The sequence below is a fragment of the Agelaius phoeniceus genome, chromosome 12, assembly GCF_051311805.1.
Source record: "Agelaius phoeniceus isolate bAgePho1 chromosome 12, bAgePho1.hap1, whole genome shotgun sequence".
Lineage (NCBI taxonomy): Eukaryota > Metazoa > Chordata > Aves > Passeriformes > Icteridae > Agelaius > Agelaius phoeniceus.
Window position 1 is genome coordinate 4,056,822 of NC_135276.1, and position 20,850 is coordinate 4,077,671.

Below are 20,850 nucleotides of genomic sequence, written 5' to 3' on the forward strand. Positions count from 1 at the left end.
CTAGATAAACCATGCAGCAGGACAGATGTTGACTGCACACTTGTTTGGACAAAGCAAAGCTTCTAAAATCGAAGAGCTCAATGCTTGCATCACTTCTCAGGTAGCACTGTAACAATGCAGATTTAGTGCTGATTTACTGCTAATTCAGCCAGTCCTGCAAGCTGGTCCTCTATGAACTGTTGCTTCCATTTTTTAGCATTATTTTTAGTGCAGCAGGCAGAGAGAAGACAGGCACATAGCCAGAAGAAGAGATCTGATGGAAGGGTCTAAGTTTTAAAATTAAGTAGTACATGATGTTTTTAAAGCTGAAAGGGAGAACAGGGAAATTTAAGAATGGTGGGGAAAAGAAGAGAACAGAAAATTACTGCCCTTCTGTTGGTGTTCTTGGAAATATTCCACTTGTTCTATATGACTAATGTGCAATCTGAGGCATGGACTAAAGGAAAAGTTATTCTCACTCCATCAGTGAGATTGCATCATTGCCTTGAAAACAGCCCAGAATTCCTTCCCAGGAAACCTGCATTGGGATTAATTCCCTCCCAAACTCAGATTATGGTGTTTTTTTTACATGGGTTAAACTAGCCAGACCATAATTTCTCATTTTTGAGAGAGAAGAGCTGTAAAGTGGGGATTTGTATGGAAAATTCAGCTGTGGTTGAGCATGTGAAGTTGTGCACATCCACTATCCCTGCAGAGACTGAAAACAAATGAAGATTGGCATGCAGTGAAGACAAAATAGAGCAAATTCACACCCAAGAACTTCAGCATCACACAGAGCTGCCTATGGAAACAGCTGGGTGGGGAGTATGGCTCCAATAAAATAATGCCTGGATGAAGGAAGGGCCAGGCACATCCTGGGAGCTGTGCCAGGGGCACTCCAGGCTCACCCCCTGCCCTGTCCCCAGCCCATGGGAGCCACAGGGACCTGCAGCAGCAGGTGCAATACCCTGTTCCTGCCAGGCTGAGAAATCCTCCCTGATTTTGTGGTGCTGAGGGCACCCAGAGCACTTAGAACAGGAGCTCAGACACTTCTCTACTGCTCCACAGGGGTTTTATTTCCTCCTCTTCAGCTGGCTTGGGCCAGGGTCAGCCAAATGCAGCCTGCAGCAGCTTCTTGCTTTGATTATTGATAAGGATGAGGATTTATATTTGATGTACAGCTCCAGAGGTGTGCAAGACATTCAACACAAATACCCAAGGACAAGAGTTTATGCAGCCCAAACAAGTTGCAGCCCAGCTGGTGAAGACCCACACAATTAAAGATTTATTGATGTAAGCTCCCTGTGTGCCTGACCAGGAGGGTGGGTGCTTTCTGGGGCCTTTATCTGAAGGCAAAGGGGCATTTTCATGAGTAACCCTTCAGGGGTTTGTTACAGCAATCTGCTGTTTCACAGCATAGTTCAGAAGAGCATCCACGTTTGATTGGCTTCAAAAACAGCTTGGGAAAAGTTTCCACCTGATCACCTGAGGGAATGAACATGGGTGGGCTAAGGGCAGAAGATGGCCCTTTGCTCCTGCTTCAGAACAAAGGTCACTTATCCAGTTTGCCTTCAGCCCTTAGTAACTCTCTGCAAGTACATCATGGGAATACTTTCCCAAGCTTTCTCATCCCTTTATTCTCCCAGGAGTGGTCCCAAAGGTTGGACTAAGGATTTGCCCCAAAACACAGAGAAATGGTGCCCTTGTATTCAAAACAGGAAAATAAAAACACCTCCCCCCCCCCCCAAAAAAAAAAAAAAAAAAAAGTACAGTTGCAGCATCTTTCTATGCTTTCTCCTATTGCTACCTCTCTGCTGCTGGCCCTGACTGAGGGTTCCAGCTACATCCCAGTGCTTTCCTGGTGCTCACAGCAGGCATCCACAGCCTCTGCACTTCTTACTATTTTTCTTTCCTTTCCCTCTCAGTGATTAAAGGCTACAGCCAGAGGCAGCTTCTCACTGTTCATCCTCACACCATTCTCCATGCACCTTAACATGGAAAACCCTTCTGTGAACTTCAAAATGTGATTTTGCTGAGGTGATTTTCCAACATTTACTCATCGATCTTATTGCCTGTGACTTACCACGACACAGCATCTGAACCAAAACCTGCACAAAGGAAACATTCTCTTCATGTTTAACAACGTGAATGAGTTTTAAATGGCAACATTTTGTCTACTTAAGCAGGCCAATTACAATATTCTCTGAATAGGTGTGTACTGAAATTGATAAGATCAGCACTTTACACAGATATTCAAACACATGCTCTGACAGACTTCCTGGGGAGGGACATCTGAAGGACCACAGGTCTGGTTTTGGCTGCAGGGCAGGAAAGTGAGGCTCAGATTTAGGATTCTCCCTCAGCTTTGAGGCTTGGGCTAAAAGATAGAGAGCCCTGTTTTAAAGTTGGTAGGCAATGCCATCAGGGAGAAAAGCTCTGCCAAAAAACCACATCCTATCTGTCTCACAGACAGGAGGAAGAAATTGTCACTTTTTATAAAGCTCTACCCTGAACCGTCCCCAGTATGTATCAGCACATATTCCAGTATGTTAAAGGAGGATAATAAATTTAAGCCTCTAATATTTGTTTCAAAGGGTACTTAGGAGATTTGGGGATGATGGTGGTAGTTAGGATTTTTTTTTTCTTTCTTTCATGGAATGTTGTCCCATTTGTTGCTACTGAGACAACAACAACCAGAACATAAGAGGCAAAGGATGCAGCCAAGGAGGAGGGGCACAGCTGGCTGCATTCTCCTGGCTGAGGGGTCTTCTCTTGGAAGGACAGAGATACCTGCAGCTTTTGGCTGGTGTGAGGGCTTGGGCTCAGCTCCTTTCCCTCTCTCTCAGGATCAGAGGAGGAAGGTTGAGCTGCTGCTGCTGCAGGAGGGTTTGCTGCCATGGTGGAGCCCAGCCCATTGCTGCTCCCCTACCATGGGTGAGCCTTTGCTCCCAAGAGCAGCCACTGCACTGGGCCCTGTTAACACCCAACCTCCCTGGAAAGGGACCCTCAGAACCCCTCAGGGGACACCCAGGGCCCCCAGCCCCTCCAAGGGAGCCATCCCTGCCTGGGCTCAGGAGCCAGGCTGCCCCTGCCCATCCCCACTGGGTTTTTTCTTCTGCCACTGCTCTGAGATTTTCTCTACGCTGTATCCCAGCACCCCCTTCCCACAGGGTCACTCTGTGGCTCCTGCTGCAGAGCTCCCTTTTACATTTTGTTCACCACTCCAGAGTCTGCCTGTCTCTACCCTTTCAGCCTGCTGCTCTGAGGTTCCTGCTACAGCCCATTTACCATCCAGAGAGGCACCAGGGAGTTCCTGCCCTCCTTGGCAGACACCTGTCTTTCAAACCGGGACAGGTGAGTACTTTGTCAAAGCAAAATTCATGCTGAAGATGAAAAACACATGTAAGGATCAATAATGACCACTTGTGCTGATCAGTGGGGCACAACTCCAGCTGAATGCAAGGCTTGAATGATGGACACCAACACAAACCCTCACTGAGGTAATCCTCAGTGCTCTGGGGATGTCTCAGCACATGTCACAGTCGAGGCAGCCACAACACCCAGAGCATCCCCTCACAATTCCAGAAGGCTTTAAGCATTCCCCCACACAGAGTAACACCCTACCTCATCAGGAGGCTTCAGGAGTCTGTCCATGCAGAGTAACACCACGTCACTCCAGAAGGCTTCAGGCATCTGCCCCTACAGAGTTACACCAAGTCACTCCAGAAAACTGCAGGCAACTCCCTTCTGGTTCTTATCCCAGCCTTTTATCCCCTCATGTTGATGCACTGCACCTGTGTGCCCTCTGTTCCCTCTGTGGCTGGTCAGTGATTGCACACCTGGGCACTCCATGGCTCATTGCTGTCAGTGCTGCTCACCTGCTTCTCACAGCTGGAACACATTGGGGATGGGCCAGCTCCACCCCAGTTACCATCAGCTGTGTGCCTACAGCACAGCCCCATCCCAATGATCCCAAACTGTGTGCCTACAGAACAGCCCCATCCCAATGATCCCAAACTGTGTGCCTGCAGCACAGCCCCATCCCAAACTGTGTGCCTGCAGCACAGCCCCATCCCAATGATCCCAAACTGTGTGCCTGCAACACAGCCCCATCCCAATGACCCCAAAATGTGTGCCTACAGCACAGCCCCATCCCAATGACCCCAAAATGTGTGCCTGCAGCACAGCCCCATCCCAAACTGTGTGCCTACAAGGGAGAGATATGCAAAAGCCAAGGGTCAACAGTAAGCAGAAAAATCAACACAGGAATATCGAGAACTAACTTTGCATACCTGAAACCCCTAAACAAGCAGTGCTTACCATCAAAGACCTCTAACATTACTGAAGAAAATTCCTATGAACCTTTGGAAACCCAGGGCACTGGGAATATTTCTGTGTCTGCTCTGGGGTGCCCTGACCCCCAGGGCAGCACTGACTCTGACCCTCACTCATGGAGAAAGTTTCCCAGACTTCAAGATAGACTGGAACCCACCAAAGTGTGCAGTAGATTATAGAGAGCAGTGTAGGTGAATCACTTGGTGAGAAATTGAGGTTTTGGGATTTTCAGTATGTTGTGGATGGCAGCAAGATGGAGGGCACAGGGTGCTGTCCTGGGTTTCTTCTTCATGCTTCTTCTTCCTCCTTCTCCATGGGTTTGGGTGGCATTTTGTAATTGGGCAGAAAAGTCCCCATTGTGGGCTCTGTGGGATCAGTTATTGGGATAAAAGGGAAAATAATCCAGGTGTCAGCTCTTAATTGGATAGTTTAGTCTTAAAGCCCTTGGAACAAGAGATTGTTGGCCATTTTGTGCCGCTAATGAAAAGCTGCCAAACTCACAGCAGTGAGACTGTTTTACTGATAAGAAATAATGAACACCTGAGTCTGAACATGAATTACCTCAAGTGCCTTCAATCCAGACCAGAGAAACCCACAATTGGTACCCCCACATGAACCAGTCAGCCAAGGGATCCCAGATCAGACAAAATAGCAGAGCACTGTTGAAGCCAACATGAAGCAATAGCTAAGCAAGAGGACAGTTATAGCTAAAGAATACATCTGGCAGGATGGGCCTTATGGACTCACTGCAAACACACAGCGCTGTCCCTGATGCTTCAGCAAAACACTTCTGACTCCTGCACCTTTAAGTCAGCAATATCTATTGTAAAGGACACAAAACCAGGTATCTTGAGTAGAAATTTAAACCTTTCAGATGGGAAAAAGGGCACTGATTAATAAGCTGGCATAAACAAGTGAACTTTTTATTTCATTAACTTTACAGATTGGCTTAAAGCCCCCAAAATTTTGCAAATAATGATTGCTCCTAGGGGACTATCTCTGTCTGGTTAGTTTATTTGTTTGCATGTACATTTGGTAACTAAGGTCAAAAGTTTTATAGCAGCAACTGTCTCTGAACTATTACTTGGCATTGATTTTTTAGCTGTGGCACTGAGACTTTTATGCAATATTGTTAATAATAGAAATGCACTTTGTTTTAGTTTTGACTAATTATAGATTTGCTTGATGCAGTATTTCATGTGCATGGGTAAAAGGTAATTGTTACAGCCTTATAAAATTTGAAGATTAAATTCTGCCTTTAATTACAAAGATATCACTGGTGATGCAGAGGATTCAGTGATGTCAGAATTCATTACAATTATGGTTTAGCCATGAGATTGGGCAAAATAGTGTCAAATCAGAGTGACTCAAATAGTGTCTCTACAACTTTAGAAATGACTGCTTGAGCCTGAGTTGAATAAGTACGACAGCAGCACAAATATAGTTATTTCCAATATTGTATTTCCAATATTGTATTTGTGCAATTCACACAAATATAGCTATTTCCAATATTGTATTTGTGCAATTCACACAAATATAGCTATTTCCAAGATGTAAAATTCAAATCACTAAATTTGATCAGTGCAAGCACTGACTAACCCAGCATCCACCCCTGTACTTACAAATTCAACTCTTATTCCACCCAGTCTCCAGACCCTTATAGGGTATTTGACACAACTTGCACAAAGGAATTCTCTCCATGTAAATTTTTAAGGAAATATCCAATAAGGAAATTTCAGCCTCCTTTGATTGTGTTCATAAATTGATATAATTACTTGGTATTATCTCTTGCTTTAGTTAAAGTATGCACACACAGGGCAAGCACTGTCTGTGACACCTGGGATCAGAGGTGATGACATTTATATAAGTGACCAATTCTTTACAAATACTGAATGGAAGCAGCAAAAGTGACAATTTGATGTTTTGTAGTAAATTTTCACCAATAACTAAGAAATAATATCTGCAGAAAGTGAAAGTATCATAACAGAAACACAGCTAAACTCTCTGTGCAAGGGATTTGCAGCTGGCATTGCAGACTTACTGATGTGCAGCTTTATTTAAAATATCCACTCAGAAGCTGAAAGAAAAATACTCTCTAACACTGAAGAAAACTGACATTTTCACCTTTAATATAAACTGCAAAAAGAGACAACACCACAAGCATCTCCAACAAGGGACCTCTTTGAGCATGATCAACATCATCACCATGGCTTTCCATTATCCTTGAACACTTGCAAAAATTATGATGTTCAGGTTCCATCTTGAACTCCCATTCATCAGAGTGTTCAAATTTGTCCTTTTCCATTTTTTTCAAACTGCATTTTGGCAGAGGAGTACTGGTGGGTGGGGAGCTTTTGGAAAGATTCATTTTTTTAAAGTTTGGTCTTTTCAAACTGTTCTAAATACAGCAGTGGGGAATATGCCCTGAGGAGCAATGCTGTTGCACGTCTCTCAGGGGAGGGGTATTGACAATTAAATATTGTCAGTTCCTTATTCAGTGCAAGAGGAAAACAAGCATTTGTGTTTCAGGCTAATTCATGGAAGGCCTCTGGCCCAGCAGTGCTGAGTTCAGGGTGATGCTGTGGGGCCAGGAGGAGGGAAGCTGTCCATCAAGGCTTCCCAAGGGTGGTCTGCAGCTCTCTTGCAACACACAGGCCTTTTGTAAGTGGCCTGAGCAGGATCTGGGGCTGTGCTCCTCAGACCCAGCTGGTTTTGAAGCTGTGGGGTCTCCTCCAGCAGCTCTGGGATGGGGTCAGTGTCTGGACACTGGGATCTGTCAGCCTTGGGGAGCCTGAGCCAGCCTGCCCCTCACGGCTGCCAGGCATTTTGGCAAATCTCACAGCTGGGATTTCAGGCTCCTGGCTACCTCCCCAAGCCTTCCTCTGACTCCACATGACAGCAAGAACCCTGTGCAGGAGCTGGCCCAAAGTGCAACATTTCCAGACTCAAGATGAACTCCAAGCAGAAGCAGCACAGAGCACAACTTATGGTGCTAGAGGGGGACAACAATCCCCAATCCAGCCAGGGGCAGAGGTGATGGACAGAGAGATGGAGGAGATGTGCTCCAGCAGGAACACCAGCAGAGAATCTGGAAGAGAAAAATACCATCAGTGGAGTCAGATAAGGAGTGAGAATGAAGAAAAGGGTTGAGGCAGCCTGACCACCAATTGACAATGCTAATCCCCTGGTAGAATTTTCCTGAAAGCCTCCCTGTCCTCACACAGCAGCACATTACCTGCCTCCTTTGGCACAGAACCCCAGCCACCCCAAACAGTCTGCCAGAAGGAGAGTGCTCTGGAACAATGACCTTCCCTTCACTTTTGGGTGTCAACTCACTTACAAATCAAGTTTCTTCTTTTTTTTCTCTTTTTATGTCTGCCTGCACCAAAAATTCCCAGAAGGAGTCCACAGATAATGACAAAAGCAGTGAAGGTTTGCCAGGGGACTGCCACAGGACAGGAGCTCTGCTGTGAGAAGCTCAATGCAGTTATGGGCTGTGAGATCTCAGGAGGAACAATGGCCTTGGTTACTCTCACCTGATGGAAATCTCAAGGCCAGCTGGAAAGAAGGGCCTTTGGATCAGGCTTTATTTCTCAGTTTCCACTCCTGATTGCTTGCAAAACCCCAATGCTCATTCAGCCCATGCCTAGAAAGATGTCAGAGATTGAGAGTTAATAACAAAACAGGGCTTGACATTCAGGACAGAAATTTTGAAAAACTTAATTTTCAATTAATTTAAAGAATAATGCATAAAGGGATATTTCTGCAAATTTGTGCTGATTTGGGCTGGGTTATGGGGGACTTCTAATGCATATATTCTATAAGATACCTTTTTTATATGGGTATCCATCTAAAAAGGATTCAAAAGATGCACAAATTGAAATGTTGGAAGGTCATTTCAGCCCTGAGAAAAAGCAACCATCTTCACACCGGCCAGTGTGTCACTGGATTCAGCAGATTTGCTCATATGCATTTGTAGGACTGATTTATTTGAGTACCCTTTCATAGGACATTACATTTATCATCTATGCAGCAAATATGATACAATGGATGCAGTCCCCTAAGAAGAATATGTAACAGACATGAAGCTGTATCTCTATTTCCTCCTGTACTTCCTAGAAATGAATGCAATTACAAAGCAGTTTGGTGAGACACTGCTGATAACTCCTTTATATAAAGAGAAGTTACTGGCAGGACCTTATCACCTCCATCAGAAGAGTTCCTGGAAACAGGACAGTCCATGGCCAGAGATAACACAGCCTGAAATCTTCTGCACCTGCTGGGCTGCACCTTCTGCATCTGCCCTCTCACTCACTGTGAGTTGTGGTGAGGGGAAACAGTAATTTCTGTCCTGTACAGACCAACACACTCATTTCACACAGCAGCAGAGGTAGTGGTGATGGTTTCAGCCTGCTCAAACAGCATGAAGCCCTTCAAGAACTTGCCTTGGAGCCACGTGCTTTTCAGTGAAATCATAGAAACCCTGCAAGGAGAGGGCAACCTGTCTGTCTCTGGATGTGAATTCCTAACATGCAAAAAATCCAGTTTATACCTGTTGCTCTGAGGACAAATGTTTGGGACCAGGACCTAATTAGTGATAATCACTCCTAATTCAAATTACAACAACCTTGTACTGTTTTATGTTCTTATTGGGAACCAGCACTAGGCATGTTTTATTGACAGCACCCAAAGAGGAGCTCTCTGGTTTAGTCCTGAGAGAAATATGTCTTTTATGCTCCTCTCTCCTTCCCTATTTCAAGCACACAAATGGCATAAGTCTTTCTCAGCAGCTGCTTCATCACCAAATTTTAGCTGAAGAAATCAGTTCTTTTAGAATATCACTGTCCAGGATGGCAGCTGCCACACACCAAGGGCCATAATGGAGATGAAGACGTGGCTCACACTCAGTTGCCTTTGGCCACCCTGCTTTACTTGAACTGCAATGAACTCAATGCCTTGAGGCACTTGCAGACCAAGCCCTGTGATATGAGGCCTGCTGTAAGAGCAGCTTTCAACCAAAAGTTAGGTGGTAAACAGGAGACATGAACCAAGTAGATAGTTTTGTATTTTAGTATTTGTATTGCTGCTTACTAGGCACTGTCAGTGCCCAACTTGGTGCTCAGAACAGGGCTGATTTAAAAATGAATTTTAGGAATGTAGGGAAATTGTGCCATGAACAGAAACACAGTTAAACTCACTCTTTAAATCTGGACACAAATAAATCAATCCCTGAATTTTACATCTGTTCAGCTCCAATGGCTGCCACTCTGCTGTTTTAATTGAGTGGAAAGTCAGGGCACTCCTTCTGTTCTAACATTTATTTTCTGCATCCTTGCTTTATTTTTAACAGCTTACAACAGAAAAAACATGTTATCTCATGACTGTCTAAAGCAAATAGCACATTGTGGTTTTGGGCTTGGACACTTGAACATGAAACTTCCCAGCAGCAAGTACTGTTCTCTCTGTAGGGCACTTCTGGTAAATCACCTCTCCTAGTGAGAAGTAAGGAAAACTGTCACCTAGTGAGAAAAAGAGCTGGTTCTTAGAGCCCTCTCAGCTGAGAAAACATGGAAAAATCACTTCAGATTGCAATTATTAAACAAGAGAGAATGCTACACAGAAAGCAGCAGCTCTTATTGATTAACACTAACACTGGGATTTGGATAACTGGGATGCAGCCTGACCTTCCAGAGGCCACTGTGCCTCCCCAGCCAAGTCACCTCACTTTGATTTCCCAGTCTGTGAAAATGAGGGTGCTGGGGTTTATTTTTAGCATTTCAGCAACTGACATTCTGTACCTCGAATTCTTTAAATGGTAACATCACTTCCACTACTATGAAAAGTTGACTAAAACAACATTTCAAAATCTTTCTCTGTGTATTGTACTTACTGTTCACAAGTCTGGCTGTGGTTTGACTTTTGGCATCTGAAATTTGGTCTACTGTGGTTGTTTGACTTCAGTCAGAAATTGCTAATGAGCACAGATCTTCTGTATATTTGAATGGGTTGCATAATCAGTGCAAACCACCAGGGTAGCTTTAAACACTGCTCTATAACTTGTGCAGGTCCTGTTTATTGTGGCTACTCCTTTGAGTAGAATATTGTTAAGAGCCTGTAAAAGTTAACAAGTGCCTTTTTCAGGTGCAGCATTCATTCAGAGCTCTTAAGAAAAAATTCTGAATCTGGATTGATGAAGAATATGCATGTAAGATGTCAAAAATAGAATAAAACTTATAAGAAAAACTGTACTTTACATCCTTGGGGAAGACAACTTACAGCCACCCTCAGGCCTTGGGTTAGTTGTTCATTGTTGCCAGTTCAGTCAGAAGCTGGCAGGTCCAATTTTGTTACCAAAAACGACCAGAACCTGGCAAATTATTTTGGTGACAAAATTATCTTCTGCAAGACTTGTCCTGCCAATAGCTTGGGTTCTCTTAACAATATTTGATCCAAATTACATTAACATTAGAAACTCACCAAATAAAGCTGGTTTCTCTCTTCTTCATGTTAGAAACTCACCAAATAAAGCTGGTTTCTCTCTTCTTCATGTTAGAAACTCACCAAAGAGAGCTGGTTTGTCTCTTCTCACTTTTGCTGTGTTTGCTCAGTCTGCAGTCAGGGAGCTGCAGAACAGAGACCAAGGGGCTCGAGGGCAGCTGAGAGAGCAGGCAAACACTGCAGGGAGAGAGGACAGGAGGGGAGGAACACATCATAGCACACAGACACAGAGGAAAATGGCCAGGACTGAATTTAACTCACTCTAGTGAAGTTAGCCCAGAAACACCAGGCACTGAGAGCCATCCCAGCACTACCCTGCCCACACTTGAACAGGGAAATGTCCATGGGTGTTCAACAGCCACAACACTGAGACAGCCTCCATAGGCTTGTACCCTCACTGTGCATGGGAAGAATGATTAATATAATGCTGACAGCTGATGAAGATGTTATAAAACCACTTTGCAGTGGTAATAAGGAATCTTTATACTGCTGATGTAAATAATTAATTATTCATGAGGTCTCCTAAAGAAAAGCCAAAGGGTTAATTCACATGGGTTTGATCCCAAATTTTTGGCTTTAAAAATCTGGTCCTCCAGTAAAAGAACCAGAGGATCCATGCTATTAGCAATACTGTAGTGCTGTGAGGAGGTAAGCAGGAGAACAACCTCATCCTGTACAACTGAATGATGCTGGGAAATCAAACAGACTGCAAAGATGTTATGGACTTTCCCTCAAAGGACCATTGTGCTAATTCAGCTGAATTCACTGGAACTCAAGCCAAACTTCAGTCATTTTCCATCACCACCTGTCCTCTTCTCCCACTTGGACCTTTCACATGTGTCCCAAAGGCAGGTTGCTCTTCAGTATCAGAGGTCTAAGATAAACACCTGCTACCTGGTTCTCACTAGAACAGGACCAACCTGTCCTGGGGAAAAGCATTCCACATATGGGGGCCACTTCAGCTCTAAAATCACACCAGTGAGGAGGCTTCAGTCACTGCAAACATCCTTCCTAACCATTATTTCCAACCATGGAACTGAGCAGCTTTCTTGCTGCCCAAGCTGTGGTGCCAGCTTATCTTTCAGCACTATTTCCTACTCTACCCTTCATCACTGCATCTAGACTCATGATTTTTCCCTTCCATAATTGATGTAATCCTACCAATGTCTAAGATGCTGATTTCAAATGTAATATCAGAGCTGTAGCAACAAATTTGCAGTAAAATGTGAAAATTAAGGAACTGCAAAGAGTTCCTTGAAAGTGTTGTGTGAAAAAGTGCACCATGCTCTTAATTATTTCCATTATTTGCATACTTCTGTTACTGAAATCAGAACAAAGTCTTCCATTAGAATCTGTTCAACTAAAGGACTCCTATGATTTCTGAAGTGATCATGGATTGCCTCTAAGCCACAGACACTCACAGGAGTCCTTGTGTCCAAGAGAAGACAAGACAAAAAAGGAGAACTGAAAATGGCTGACTGTAAGGATGGCTGTGCACTGCACTTCCTTATTCACACCAAAATAAACCAGAAAACATCATTAGCCATTTGCAAATGTAAATGGGACTGAGAGCAGCAGCAGGCATGCACACAAGTGCCTGCACTTCATTCATGCCCTCCAGTGCCCTCCCAGCCCTGCCAAGGATTGCTGCACAACCCCAGCCCAGCCCTGCCTGCACAGCCTCCCTGAGCTTCCCATCCTCCTGCTGGTGTTCAGTCACTGTCTCTGCCATATCTCCTCTTCCAAGCCCAGCTAAAATGAAAGCTAATAGCACAACAGGTGATAAATCCAGGCCAGTATTTCCTGGTGATGTGGTGTGGCTCCAGTGTTGGTGCTCAGCCTTAGCCCCTGACCTGAGCCTGCTTTTGGGCACAGGTGAGCTTGCTCATTGCAAGGAGAGCAAACAGAAGAGGAGTCATTCCAGCTTTTCTCCACTTCCAAGGACCCAGGAGCTCACTGGGTCTCAGCAATGGCTTGCTCAGAGCCACCTCACAGGTCTAAAATTCTAAATCCAAAAATAAAATATAAGAACAGCGCTGATTAAGCAATACATAAATGAAACTGGTTTTAAAGACAGATGAGTGAATGAGAGAAACAGTAATACATAAATGAAACTGGTTTTAAAGACAGATGAGTGAATGAGAGACACAGTGAACTCAGAAATTACCAAGTTTTCACAGAGGAAGTCCCACAGAAACTGCACTGGAGGGGGAATGCACTGGTACCCCCTGCCTTCAAGAGGTAGAACAGCACTTGTTTTAGGGGAGCAGGAATTAGAAGGGTGATGTGCACTGCTCCCAGCTTTCACAAAGAGATCACTGTGGTCCCTAAAGCAAAAACTACAGAATTCAGTAGTTCTGTGAATTCTGTGTAAACCCTGCATATTTGTGCATTTTTTCCTGTAGGGTAAAACCTACTGACTTCATTGGAACTGCTGCACAATGAGTGAGGGTAGATCTAAACACAGAGAAGAAAAATCCTGTGTGCAGAATTTTAGTACCTGCATTTTCAATACAGATCTATGTTCTCACTCTTTTGATTGCCAATGAATATGGCAAGAAGGAGCTTGAAAGAGCATGGGTTTGCTTTTTCCTTCCACTTAGCTGAAGTTCCCTTCTCAAATTGCAGAATTTGAGCAATTAATATCACCAGCCAAAGCCTCTGTGGGAGGGAAGGGTCAACATGAAATATCTAATTTCCTGAAAAACAATGTTTTCCCTTTATAAAATTCTGGAAGAAAAGTCCTGGGGAAAAAATCTAGGCCATGCCACAAATCCTGCAGAAGAAGAATGGCCCAAAGATAAATTTGCCTTCTTCCCAAGACATACCCCTGAGCAGGAGTTCTTACACATGAACTGAGCTGTCAGACAGCACCACCATCAACAGAGCCAGCAGCACAGTGGAACTTTACTACATCTCCCAGTCCTGCTCTGCAGCTGAAGGTTTTTTCATGATCTTTTGCATTCATAGGAGAGAGCAACAGGCAGCTAAAAATAACACAGAGGAACAGAATAGAATAAAATATAAAAATTCTGAGGAACAGAATAGAATAAAATATAAAACAGTAATAATAAAGGTTTCAAGCTGTGGGAAAATCCAAATTGAATTATTTGTGTCTTCCTGAGAAGGAAAAAGGAACTTAAAATCCACCTGTTAAAGACACTTAGGGCCACAGGGGCTTTCTCTTCCTGACCTTACTTAACCTCAACTTTTTCATTATCTTGCTCAACTCTGAAATCATCTATTGTAATAAGGGGCAAAACAAACTCCTCTTCAGAGCTAAAGTCATGCAGAGGAAAATTATAGTTTCATTCCTTTGGAGAAACACGAACAGATTGTTATCTTGACACTGATTATGAGCAGCACCACGAGCACCAAGGACAGGACTGAGCATTTCCTCTACAACCCCACTGGAAGCCACACAGTCATCATCTACACATCCAAAGGAGGCTTAAAAAAGGGGAAAATGAGCATGGCCAGAGCAAGGGCTGGAGCACAGAACCATCTTATAGCTGGAAACAAAAAGCATCAACCCCAAAACCACTCACAAAGACGCACTGGTCTTATTATGGCTTCAAAGCTGATTCAGTGAGTGCATTTAAAGTTACTTAAAATTCACCCAACATAATTTCCTGTGGCAACCAAGTAGATGCAGGTTCACTGATTTGGGCTGTTTTGTGTGAAGGGTATCTAGGCTGTGTTACTGTGATGTTTTTTGAAAAATCCCTTGGCCAGGATTTCTTCTCCTGGGAAGATAAGAAGCCTCAGCTTCTCCACGTTTTTCTTCTCTAGAATGTAGTCTAGAGATTGTTTATCTAAACATGTGAATTGCTTTTAATTAATAGCCAATCACCATCAGCTGTGTTGGACTCTGAGGAGTCAGACATGAGCTTTCATTAGCATTCTTTTTCTAACCTTTTGATGCATCTTTTTTCTCTCTTTAGTATAGTTTTAGTATAATATGATATGATATGATATTATGTAATGTAATGTAATGTAATATAATATAATATAATATAATATAGTATAATATGATATACTATGATATAATATGATATAATACGATATAATATAATGTAATGTAATGTAATGTAATATAATATAGTATAATATAGTATAATATCAACCTTCTGAGAAACACAGAGTCAAATTCTCATCTCTCATCTCATGCTCACAACACCACAAGGCTGGGAAAGAGGAAAGAGAAGGTGTTATATCCATGCAGCAAATAGGACTTTTGAGTCTGACTTGGATGAGGCTGTCATGCTCTCAGAGAGGTTTGTTTCCCTTCTCTGCCTGCTTCCTCTGACTCCCCTACAGCATCTCTGTGCACAGCTCAGGGTGGCCAAAGGGGCATTCTTATTTGGATATTATTATTTGGATAAGATGGGGGTTCTTGTCCCACACAGCCAGGTGCAGATACAACATCTCCTCTGGAGCAGCTGGGGATAGGAAATGTACAGAATACTCTGCATTAGCCTCAGATTCTAACCCTTCATTCAACTTTCTTAAACTGTCTGGAAAGAGCCTTGAGGGTGCACTGCATCTGGACAGTGCCAACAGCAGGAGATGGGGCCTGGCAGAGGATGTGGGGACGATGGGGCTGCTGGAGATGTGACACAAATTGCAGGACAGGGGCAGGGGGGTCCTACCTGTGCTTGCCATGTCCTGGCTGTGCAGGATGAGGGCTCTGCATGGTGGGTGCTGTGTGCCCCAAGCCCTCAGTGGAGCCTGTGAGGCCATGAACTCCTCAGCTGCCCAGGGCTCTGAGCAGCATCAGAGCAGAGGGCAAGAGGGGTCACACCTGAGAGATGTGAAATCTTGGGCCTGTAGCAGGAGGGGGGTGTGCTCTTGGGCTTTGCAAGGACAGCAGACCAGATTTAGTTTGCCACCAGCCACCAGCTGTGTGGTTTAATCTGGAGCTTTAAGACAGATCAGTGTCCCCCTGGCAGAGCTGGATAACCTGGGCTCAAGCTGAACACTGCTGCCCAAGGCACAGCAGCAATGTGCTTAAGGCAGCTCTGTGTGTCAGGAAATAGTGAGATCCCAACTTTTTCTCTGTTTGTCCTCCTTTTCCCCTTTGCCCCCAGAAACTGAGCCAGTTTTGGTACATTAGATTTATCAAGATAGCAGCCAGCAGTGTTGTCCCCAGCCATGTCTGCTGCCAAGGGGAATTTGCTTCTAAAAGCAGCCCAAAGCCCTCTGGGGGTTGCTCAGAGCATGCAGAGCCTCTGCAGCATCTCCAAACCACGGAGCAGGTGGGTCAAGCTCCTGCTCTGCTCCCCTCACACCCCTGCCAGACCCAGCTGTCCCCATTAGCAAAGCAGCAACACTGGGCAGAGCTAAACCTGCTTGTCAAAAGAAATTAAAATTACCCCTCTCCACAGTACAGAAAGCAGGCAGTAGTGAGCCCTGCTTTGTCAAGAAAAGAGCTGAAATCAATGTAAACTCATAAAAAGCAGCCAAAGCTGGCCTGTACCACACTTCTCTAGGAGCTCTGGCCTCCTCTAAAGGGCATGTGTAAAAGGCAGAGCTGAGTGAATCACCACTGTCAGGGCTTTGGGAACCTATCCCTTTTATTCCACACCTCCTTGCAAATCTCCTCTGAAGGATTAAGCTCTTTCCCAACCATTGGAAAATCCAGTTCCAGATGCCTGACCTACATGCACAGGCCCAGTCAATAGGGAGTGGGGGGGACATCACATTTATTTCTCAATTGATTGAAAGACCAAATGAAACTTTGAATCAGGCAAATCCCTTTGTTTCCTCACACTCCACTCCCTTTGCTTTGGGGAGCTCCAACATGTTGGGAGGGGAGATGACATTTGGCAACAGCAAAGAGGAGCGTGCAGGAGAAGAAATGGGGAAGTCCACCCCCCAAAAAATTGCTGTAAAATCTGACACTGAGAGATAGGCTGGTGGAACTGGGAGGAAGTGGAAAATCCTCATGCCAGGAAGGCTCTATTTGCCAGTGAAGGAGCAGAAAAGGGGGTTCCTGCTGGCAGATGTCTCCTGCACACTGGTAATTCTGTGTTATCTCTTCCTGCTGAGTGCCCCATGGGAGGATGATTTAGCCAGCCCATGGCCTCTCCACTTTCATGGAGATTTTTGGAGACTTTCACTTTTTCACTCTCACTGCCCCCTTGGAAGAGCTCACTCATTTTCAGCCTGGGTATTTTACCCTGGCAGAGTTGGTGAGGGTTCCTGCAGCCCCTGCAAGGCCACAGGAAGGGCACAGAGGGGTGGCCCATGGTTTGAGAGGCCACAATGGCCACTGGTCATGGTTAGAACAGCCCCAAGGCAGGGCAATCTCTGCTCTAATATTGCTCTAATCACTGCTGGGGCCAGCTTGTATCCTGGCCTCAGAGCAGAGAGCTACAATTAATTGGCTGCAGCTCCCTGTAGGACCCAGGCCCAGCTCAGATCCTTTGCAGTTTGACTTGAGGCTAACACTTATCTCAGTCTAAAGCTGCTGTAATTAGGGTTTTTTGCCAGTGCAAATCAGGACCATTAGTGGTGCATGTTAAATAGAAAAGATATGAGGATGAAAGCATGTGAATTTCTCTGTTCTGACCACTGGTCTGGCAAATTTTGGTTGCCTGTTTACTTTGCTATGGTATGAAGGCCCTGCCTCAGTGAGGAACCTATAGAACTGGGGCCACACATAAATCAAACCCATGCAATGCAGAAAAAGTACAGTGCATTTCTTCCATAAAGGTAACAGTAAATAATCTACTAAGTTAATGGTTCACTGATGCAACTCAGCTCAAGAGGTGGAAAAAACCAGGAAGGTTTTATCTATGACCCTTGGCTTGGGCCTGAGATAACAGCTTTAACTGAAGGGCAAAGGTTAACTGTAAAATGTTAGCTGCATTACTATAGCTTACAAGTCACATTCTGGTGAGTTTTTTGGTCAAAATGAAGACAATTTCTTTAGTTATGGCAACACAGCCTTAAAAGGTGATTGCAGAGCAGTATTTGTCAGAGTTTCTCCAGAGTATCATGCAAGAAGAAGGCAGGAGTAGGTAGAAAGAGAAGCTTTGGGGAAGGGGGAAAACTTCACATTTGCTTAAAAAGTATAAAGAGAATCAATAGTCAGGAGAATTCTCATTGATGGAAGTAGCATCCCTTTAGACAGAGCTAGGCATGGTAAAATTCATGTTTTAAATGAGTTCTCATTGATGGAAGTAGCATCCCTTTAGGCAGAGCTAAACCTGGTAAAATTCATGTTTTGAAAGGTGTGCCAAGGCACAGCTTCCATATGGGCTTGGTATCATCCTACCAGGCAGAGCATAAGCAAAGAAGCAAGGAAAAATTAGGCAAATACTGGGAACTCTTCAAACAAATGTCGCTCTAGGTAGCACAAAAATGTAAACTGGCCTCAGTCCAGTGCCAGCCATCCAAAATGCAGCCAGGGGAAAATACAGACATTTCCCAGCTGGAAATCTAACCCAGCATAAGTGTGGAGGGAGCTGCCATGGCTGTGTGTGCCTGACAGCTGCTGATACCTTGGTGCATGCTGAGGGGATGGAAACTGCCCCTCCTGGCTGCCACACTCTGCAGGACCCTGCTCTTCACTGCTGTTAGAATTACCAGTGATGAACCAGTCAGCCTGCACAGAAATAGTGTGAAAATAAATTGGCAGTGAGGGCAGCATGGGAGACCAACAAGCACCAAAAAAAGAAAAAAAAAAAATTAAAGCAGTCAGTCTCCACTGAAAGGAATTTTCCTGTGGTTTTTCTGGCATTGTCTTTTGGAAAACACTGGGAGTTTACTACCCTTTCAGCTTCTGGAGTTCTCACAAAACCTCTAAACCAGGTCTTTATTTATAATAGGAATTTTGAAACTATTTTTTGCATTCTTTTAGACTCATTCAATTCTTGACCCCAATTTTATTGAATAATGTGGTTACGACTAACATAAATATAGTTCTATTATAAATCAGGACATGCTTGCCCAGAGACAGCCCTTTTTCTCTTCCCCTGTTCATGTCCTGCAGCTGTCCAAATGGATCCCCCTGCTCCTGGAACCTGCAGCACAGGGTCCCTGCCCAGCTGCTGGGGGCAGCGGGGATGGGCTGCAGGCACCTCTCCCTCTGTGTGCTCCAGGGTACACAGGGATGCTTAGGATGAAGATCATGTTCCTGTGAGGGGTATTCACTGTCCCTGTCAGGGATGGGGCTGTCTGTGTCACTTTGATAAAGATTCAGCAGCTGGCTGGCTGAGTCCTTGAGGCACAGCTCAGTCTTGGCTTAACTGGAGCCAACATCTAATTGCATCTCTGTGCAGTGAATAAATGAATCCAGGAATGCAACTATAGCTGAGTATTCCAGGCTTTCCACAGAGGGAAGATTGTTAAAAAGACAGAAATTGTCATCAGATATCAGTGATACCACATTTGATTAGCATAGGAAATCAAATCTTTACTGATATTATCTGCTGGTGAATGCTGATCTTAACTGTCATGCTGCTCTGGCACATTAGGTGTCAACACCAGGACAGCTAGGGGAATTAGGAGCTCAACAAAGCCCTTTCATAATTCTGTCCTCCCCACCAAACAAAAGACTTGTCAGAAAGATTTTGCAATGAATTACACAAATAGCAAGGGCAGCAAACTGATGGAGAAAAATAGGACTCAACCACCTTTACAGAACTGATTTCTCACCATGTTCCTTGTAATTATTTTTTCATCCTTTACCTCCTACTACCAGTTTATCAAAATACCCCAAAGTTGTTCCAGAACAAGAGGATCAGCTCAGCTCCTGACATTTTCAGACTACCCTGGAATCCAAAAGAACCAAACTGCTCCCAAGAAAACCCAGCTCCCAGTTTACTGGATGTCACCAAAGGTAATTTTGGTAAAGTAAAGAAACACCAGGATCCAACATCCACCTGCACTCAACAGTTCAGGAGTTGCTTCTTCAAATCTGTTCCATCTGCTCCTGCTCAGGTCAGCAGCACAGCACAATGTCCTGAGAAGAGAATCTTGGACATCTCATGTAAGAACTTTAAAAACACAAATGAATTTTCAAATGATACTGAAACACCACCAAGTGTCTGAACTGTCATTAGCAAATATCAATCAGGTTAGGAAGAGAGCTTAGCCTTCTGCCTACCATGAGATCTAGAACTCAAATTTCACTATTTGTACCAATTTCTCACATGTCTACACACTTTTTGCCACTAGCTGAGATATATAATAGCAGAGTAAGTTCCTGGTGAACCTATTCAATTATAAGTCACATCAGGACTGAATTTAAAGTTGTATCGTGTTAATTTTAATACGATCAGGAAATTCTCTGTTTGATTCAACAAAACTTAGTCTAACAACATGTTTGACAGAACTCACTGCCTGGGGACAAAAAAGACCCTAATTGTCAAAGTCCCAGCTGCTTTTGGTCTGAATTGCCCTGCTAGTGTGGCTGATCTGGGCACAGGTAAGCTCTGGATCTGTGCAGCAGAGTCACAGGAGCTGCCTCCATCTCCCCTACACTGTGCCAGCAAATCAGGACCCTCAGAGCTCCCTGCACAGGGGTCTCCTACAGAACATGGCCAGCTTCTTATTGCCTTCAGCCCCCCTTCAATAACAGCTCAGAGGCCACAATTCACCCAGAAGGACAGGGGGGAAGGGAAACAAGTTGATTTCCCTTCTGTGACTGAGGGACATTCCTATTACCCCACTGACAGTGGAGGAAGGACTTTCTCAGCATTTTCGGGAGCCACTGTTCAAATTTGCACTGAATCATTACAGAGTGACTGAGCCAGAAAGAGAGTATTTCTCAGATTAAAGCTAAAAATGCTAAAAAGGTGAGGTGACCTACAGAATATATCAACTCCTGTCTCAGCTGCACCCACAGCTTTAGGACTTTAGCTAAGGATCAATAATTAAGAAGTGCACTACCAAAAAATGTCCACTTACCCTGGTCTATGCCTGTGTGGTAATTATGGCTCCTCTGTGCATATTCCCTGCTCATTGGTGTTGAATTTAGAGATTATTTAATCAGCTGCAGGTTCTGATTCACTGACAGAAGAGGGGCTA

General features: G+C 44.3%; 1 protein-coding gene and 1 long non-coding RNA gene across 2 annotated transcripts in view; one reads left to right on the forward strand and one right to left on the reverse strand.

The window, feature by feature from the left end:
• PEPD (peptidase D) overlaps positions 1-20,850 on the forward strand; it is a 423,809-nt gene that overhangs the window by 350,276 nt on the left and 52,683 nt on the right. The gene's annotated exons all lie outside the window — the stretch shown is intronic.
• The window catches only part of LOC143695108 (uncharacterized), a 91,111-nt gene continuing 76,185 nt past the window's right edge, over positions 5,925-20,850 (reverse strand). The window contains exons 9-11 of the long non-coding RNA XR_013184031.1: positions 10,834-10,989; positions 7,851-7,960; positions 5,925-7,402 (exon numbers count right to left, since the gene is read on the reverse strand). This is a non-coding gene — a long non-coding RNA (uncharacterized LOC143695108). The remainder of the gene's footprint in view (positions 7,403-7,850; positions 7,961-10,833; positions 10,990-20,850) is intronic.